Here is a 6486-nt window from a genome sequence, read left to right on the forward strand (position 1 = left end):
GATGTGCTCTTCCTACAAACGCTATAAAAGTCCCATTTGTTACTAAGAGATGTCTGGGCGTCTTCTTAGCTCTTGCTAGAATACTAAGTGAAGTATGACTTGTTCGTGCCTCTGTTGAGGGCTCGAATGCAGGGATTCACCTGCCTCTGCTGGGGGTAAAACTGCACTACCATCGCCTGGCTGGGAAAAAATCTTTTTAAAAGAAAGAAGAGGTCATTGTTTGGAAACTCTCTACTTCTTTAATTTGGAGAATAGTTTTGGTTTTGTAATTCAGTCAGAAAAAAAGAGGTCAGAAAACACGTTCTTTTCTTTATCTTTACAAATGATTTTACTGTCTGTGCATTGGTGTTTGGCCTGCAGGTGTGTGCGAGGGTGTTGGAGCTGGAACCACAGACAGTTGTGAGCTGTCATGTGGGTGTTGGGAGTTGATTCCAGGTCGTCTGCAAGAGCAGCCAGTGTTGTTAATTCCCCAGCCATGTCTCCAGCCCCAGAGAGTACTTTAATGATAGAGTGGCAGGTTGTAGCACAAAGCATGGCATAAAACTGCACTGTGGGGATTATTTACATAAGTGATAGAGAAAGAAGGAAAATGTTTTTGTTTCGTTTTCCAAATAGGATCTAAGTATAAGGTTGATCTTGCCTTCTCCAGTGCAGGGGATGTGTGCAGTCTAACATGCCTGGACACTACCTAAGCAGTTAATTCTTCATTTTGAAAAAGGGAGGGAAACAAAGATATTTAGATTACTAGATTGATTATAAAAGATTTATTATTGTAATCCTATCAAAGACTTTTGACTTGGGAGAAATATTATTTACTTATCATGGATGGATGATTGATTGATAACAGGGTCTTGCTATAGTCCAGTCTGGCCTTAAACTCCCGATCTTGCTTCAGCCTCACAAGTGTTGGGATTACAAATGTGTTCCACTAGACTTGGCTGTTTGAGGCCCATGGGTTTCTGTAGCCTAACCCGTCCTGGAATGCAGTGTCCAGGCTGCCCTCAAACACACAACACTTTCTGTCTCAGCCTTCCTCGTGCTGATTGATTATAATAAGCATGAGCCACAGTGCTTGGCTTCAGTTAGTCTTTTTTTTTTTTTTTTTTTTTTTTTGGTTCTTTTTTTCGGAGCTGGGGACCGAACCCAGGGCCTTGCGCTTCCTAGGCAAGCGCTCTGCCACTGAGCCAAATCCCCAACCCCTCAGTTAGTCTTTAGTACATGACCTTACATTACTAGAATAAGAATCTATGCTGAGTGGTTTGTGCATAAGATTCAGTGTTGTATATTATTCTAACACCTCAAGAGGTTTAGGGCTTAACAAGGCCTGTTTAGATTTGTCAGTTTTCATTTATTGCTCCAATATAAATGATTATGTTTTACATACCACTTTTATATATAATCTAGGTTATTTGAAATACTATCATTTATGTTCTACACTACCCAAGCAGTTTCAGCAGAGATCTCAGATGTTGTCAAATGATGTGGAGGTTGAACTTTGTTCCTTATTGGGCTCTTTTGCAGAGATGCTAACTCTGCCTCCCACATATGCTGTTGTATGGTGTGAAGATGACCATGACCAAGACAACTTTTACAAAAGGCTGCATTTCACTGGGGCTGGCTTACAGTTTCAGAGGTTCAGTCAATTATCCTCATGGCAGGGAGCATGGCAGCTGGCAAGCATGGTGCTGGAGAAGGGGCTGAGAGCTACATCCTGATTCATGGGTGGGGGAGGGACTGACACTAGGCATTCAAATATATGGGGGTCATTTTCCCTCAAACTATCACAAGTGCTCCTCATAGGAAGCGTTTCAGTCTCGCTTCAGGAATTGGGGATCATAAAGGATCTAGGCAAGACTCAGTAGTTCCAGTTTGAGAGCCGTAGGCCGACCTGCCCCTTACACACCAGTGAGAACCTGTCCTCTTCCTTGAGTTTTTCCTGCTGCAGTCTTTGTTCACTATGGCTCGTTCCTGTGTCTGTTCTCTTGTCCCAGTAAAAGCCTTACATCTTGTAGTTGATTATTCATACTATCTGTTGTTCACGTTTAGTAATCAAATTATTTTTTAAGTGCCCGCTTCGGCAGCACATATACTAAAAAATTATTTTTTAAAATCAGTGTGGAAATAAGCTAACATTCTGTCAGTGATTGCTACAGATTTAGTAGGAGATGCAGAGATGATGTTGGATAAACAAAAATAACTAGATTAAGGGGCTGAAAATGGAGCTCGGCTGGTAAGAGTGCCTGCTTAGCTAAGTATGTGAAACCTTGAGAGTGATTCCCCAGCGCTTTTTTAAGGCTGTCATAGCAGCACATGCCTGCAATCCTAGTACTTGAGAGGTGGGCACAAGAAAATCAGAAACTTTAAATTTCATGCTTTTAGCTGTGAGTTTGAGGGAAAGCCTGTTGGAGACTAGGGGGAGCACATGGATGACAACACTAGGTTGGGAGTTTTATAGACTCACCTTTAATTTTTTATTGCCAGTACCTGGCTATGTACTCTATGAAAATCCATTTGATTAAAATGAGACTACAGAAACAAGTGATTTTCATGGTTAGTCAATCATAAACCTAGTATTTTATGATTCTTCATTGTTCTTATATTAGATGCCAGCTTATTACCAACTATTAAACAAAGTCTTTAAAAAAAATTGTCCTTTGAGCAAGGCCTCCTGAGGCGTGGAGATACAATACAGTCATTGCTCTAACAGGGGACACTGAGCTCAGGTAAAGGAGCGGGACAGCTGCCTGGGGAGGCCATATTTGAGTTGAAGGGAAAACATTGAAGGAAGAGCGCAAACAAAGTAAATAGTGCATATTTTCTGATGGTTGGGATTCTATAGTGTTAGTATCTGGGGGTAGGAGGAAAATGGGGTTGAGTTTTGAAGGCAGTTGGAAGGCTTCCAAGGATAAGCCTGTAGTTAGGTTTATATTTTAGAACAATAACTCATTGGCAGAGTAGCAGATGAATTATTGGAATTGGGTGAAGTTGAGGCAAGGAAATAAGAAAACATTTAGTCTCCAGAGAGAAATGATGAGGGATCTGAACTAGTAGTGCAGTAGTCAAATGGATAGAACTTAAGAGGCGGGATGGCAGATTGTAGAGCTGTGGGAAGAGGCCCTTATCGGGTGTGGGATGGAGATGAGCAATCTGGATGGTTTTATTCTTATCAAAGTATAAATGCATACTAAGCACCCCCCCCCCCTTTTAAGACATTTTTAAGGAGTTACTGACAAAGCATGTAGAAGTTCATTATAATTCTCATCAAAATCTCAATGACATTCTTCACAAAACTATGTTAAAAGCTGTAAAAGTCATAGAGAAATACAAAAGGCCTCAACCAGTCAGAGGAACACTGGAGGTATCACAGTACTTGATTTCAAATTATAGAACAGAGCAGAAGTAGCAAAACAGCACAGCACTCACAGCAGATACACAACCCAGTGCAATAGAGGGCAGAGAGCGCAGAAGCCGGACACCCAAAGTTTTGTTTTGTGTTATTTTTTACACTAGGAAAAAAGTCAGTAAAGATTCCAAAGGAGTAAGGGAGTGCAGTAAGAGGAGAAGATTCTGGTTTAGATACTCATCTGTTTAAAAACCTGCCTATACTTCCTGAGTTTTGGGATTAAAGGTGAGATTTGATGTGTCTCTGGGTTGTGGCCTGTGTAAGCTGTTGGCATTGCAGTTGGCATTGCATTTTACTTTATCCTGCTTGCCATTGTAGGCTTTATTTTAGGGTTGTTACTATTGCCAGAGCCAGTGGTCTCAGGATCTTTTGACTTTTGTTTTATTAAGCCACTGACATTTAAGTGTAGGAAGCACTTGTCTGTCGTGTGTGTGTGTGTGTGTGTGTGTGTGTGTGTGTGTGTGTGTGTGTGTCTGAGAGAGAGACGCGCACGCTGTATATAAGTATTTCTAAATATTTAAAATATCTCATTGGTAATGCACAGAATCACGGCATACAGTTTTACAGTGTTTTGTTGTGGCCTTCCTAAACTCATTGGCTCTAAGAGTTCTTGTGTATGGCTTTCTTGGAATTATATATAGATTCTAGATACAGATATGGGAGTATCTAACAGACAGATTTATGTCTTCTTTTTCTTTTCTTTTTTTTTTTTTTTTTTTTTTGGTTCTTTTTTTCGGAGCTGGGGACCGAACCCAGGGCCTTGCGCTTCCTAGGTAAGCGCTCTACCACTGAGCTAAATCTCCAGCCCCCATGTCTTCTTTTTCAATCTGAATACCTAGGTTCCCTCTACTCTGTTCAATGTGCCCCCCAATCCCTCACTTATGGACCTCAAGTGTAACTTTGAATGGAAAAGAGTTTGCTGCAGTCCGTGTTTGGATTGCTGGAGGTACATGTTCTGAACTGGAAGGTTAGGGGTGTATGTGATTCTTCTTTCTCTGTTAGTGACTGTTGTCTGTCTTCCTGATGGCTGTGGTCATTTTCTTTTCTTTTCTTTTTTTTTTTTTGCCCCAGCCCCGTCATTTTCTTGTATACAGCTTTAGGTATACACAGGGCTTAATAACTTTTTTCTTGAGGTTGTTGGTGTTCACTTATTTAAAAAGTAAAAATGAAGGTGTCAGGGAGATGGTTGAGTGGGTAAAGGGCTTCCTATGCAAGTGTCAATGGAGGTGCCTGTCTGGCCCCAGCATTGGTAGCAGGGTGAAGACAGGCTGATGACCCGATGGAGAGTGACAGATAGAAAGGTAGGTAGCTCACATGGACCTCTGGCCTCCACGTGTGTATACTAGGACAGTCAGACATATATAACAACAAAAACTAGGATCAGTTTGTTTTAGAGTTTTCTTAGGATTTTCAGTTTATATTTTGTAATGTTACTTGGGTTGTGTCTCTTCAGATTTCTAATTTTTATGTCACTTTGAGTCGCTTTCTGGGAATTTGTCGAAGCTGACTTCGTGAGCATGAAGTTGTTCAGGGCATTTCTTCAGCTCTTGAACTTTGTAGCGCACTAGTGAGATATTCTTCTGATAGCTTTTATTTCCGGTTTTGTTGGTTAATTTTTCCTTTGGCAAATTTAAATTTATCTTTGAAACAAGATCTTGCTTTATAACAGATGGTAGCCTTGAGCTACATACAGATTGACCTCTTCCTTTTCTGGTATTCATTTGCTTTATTCTGTGTACACTCTGGCTGTCCTAGTACAGTGAAAAGAAAGGGCTTGAAACTCAGTTTTCTGATACAGACTTTATTGAGATACTATGTTGCCCAGGCTGGTTGTCAACTTCTAGGCTTAATTTATCCTTTTGCCTCAGTTTCCTAAGTAGCTAAGACTACAAGTATGTACCACTGTGCCTGTTCATACACTCTTCCTGGGGCTGGAGAGATGGCTCAGCAGTTAAGACCACTGACTGCTCTTCCAGAGGTCCTGAGTTCCGATCCCAGCAACCACATGGTGGCTCACAACCGTCTGTAATGAGATCTGCTGCCTTCTGGTGTGACTGCAGACAGCCAGACACATTACTCATATATAATAAATAAATCTTGAAAAAAAATAGACTCTTCCTCTAAATACAGGTCTCCTAAATGTTGGTTTGTTTCTATTTTTGCTAAGTAAATGCTTTCTAATGTCTCTTATGATGCTTTTGACTTACTGTAGGTATATGTTTAAGATAATTGAACATTTTCTTTCTCTTGCTTTTCAGCTTTATTGCAGAGAAATTTTGGGGATGTGTGTGTATATGATCTAGAAGATGAGTGGTCAACTGTTTGGGGTCAACTAAGAACCATTTGAATTGGGAGCTAAGAAACAGTCGCCCTCTGAGGGGAGTAAGGAGTGCCGAGGACTGGATCTACGCTGTTCTTATTTATAGACCATTTATAATTTGATGACTGTCTCAAGTTGGGAGGCCATTTTTACCAAGTGTGTGTTTGTGTGGTGTGTGCACGTGTGTGTGTGTGTGTGTGTGTGTGTGTGTGTGTGTGTGTGTGCAGGTGCAGACGCTGTGGGAGAGGACATCAGATGTTCTGTTCTATTACTTTGCTATTCTATTAAAATGCGGTCTCTCACTGAACCTGGAGGTGGGAGCCAATGAGCTCCAATGGTTCTCCCTACTTTCTACGCCTGTTGCCAAAGTTACCCGAGTGTGCCACTACTACACCTGGCTTTTCTGTGGTTTCCGGGGATTGCAATGTAGCCCCTCACACTTGTGCTACACGTGTTGTTACCTAGGGCCCTTAATAGCTGAGCCAACTACCCAGCCCGACTTTCACAACCTGTTGCTATACTGAGGATACCTATGACTTATACTGTAGCAACTGTTCTGAGTTCTGTCGTCCAGTATTACTTCCGTCTTTCTTTATTGTAATACGTGTAAACGTAATGGCCCACCTCTGTGTTGTAAAGAGAAGTTGTTAAGTTGAAAAAGAGTCTGTTGAGCCAGCATGGTGGTACAACATGGTGGTCTCTCCTACCAACCCTCACCTTGTTCTTTTGAGTCAGGGTCTCTATACAGTCCTTAGGTGCCGTG

At 41.4% G+C, this 6486-nt stretch overlaps 1 protein-coding gene across 10 annotated transcripts in view; it reads left to right on the forward strand.

The window, feature by feature from the left end:
* Positions 1-6486, forward strand: part of Msl2 (MSL complex subunit 2) — an 86518-nt gene that overhangs the window by 15229 nt on the left and 64803 nt on the right. The window lies entirely within an intron of this gene.

This window comes from Rattus norvegicus, chromosome 8 (assembly GCF_036323735.1).
Source record: "Rattus norvegicus strain BN/NHsdMcwi chromosome 8, GRCr8, whole genome shotgun sequence".
NCBI lineage: Eukaryota > Metazoa > Chordata > Mammalia > Rodentia > Muridae > Rattus > Rattus norvegicus.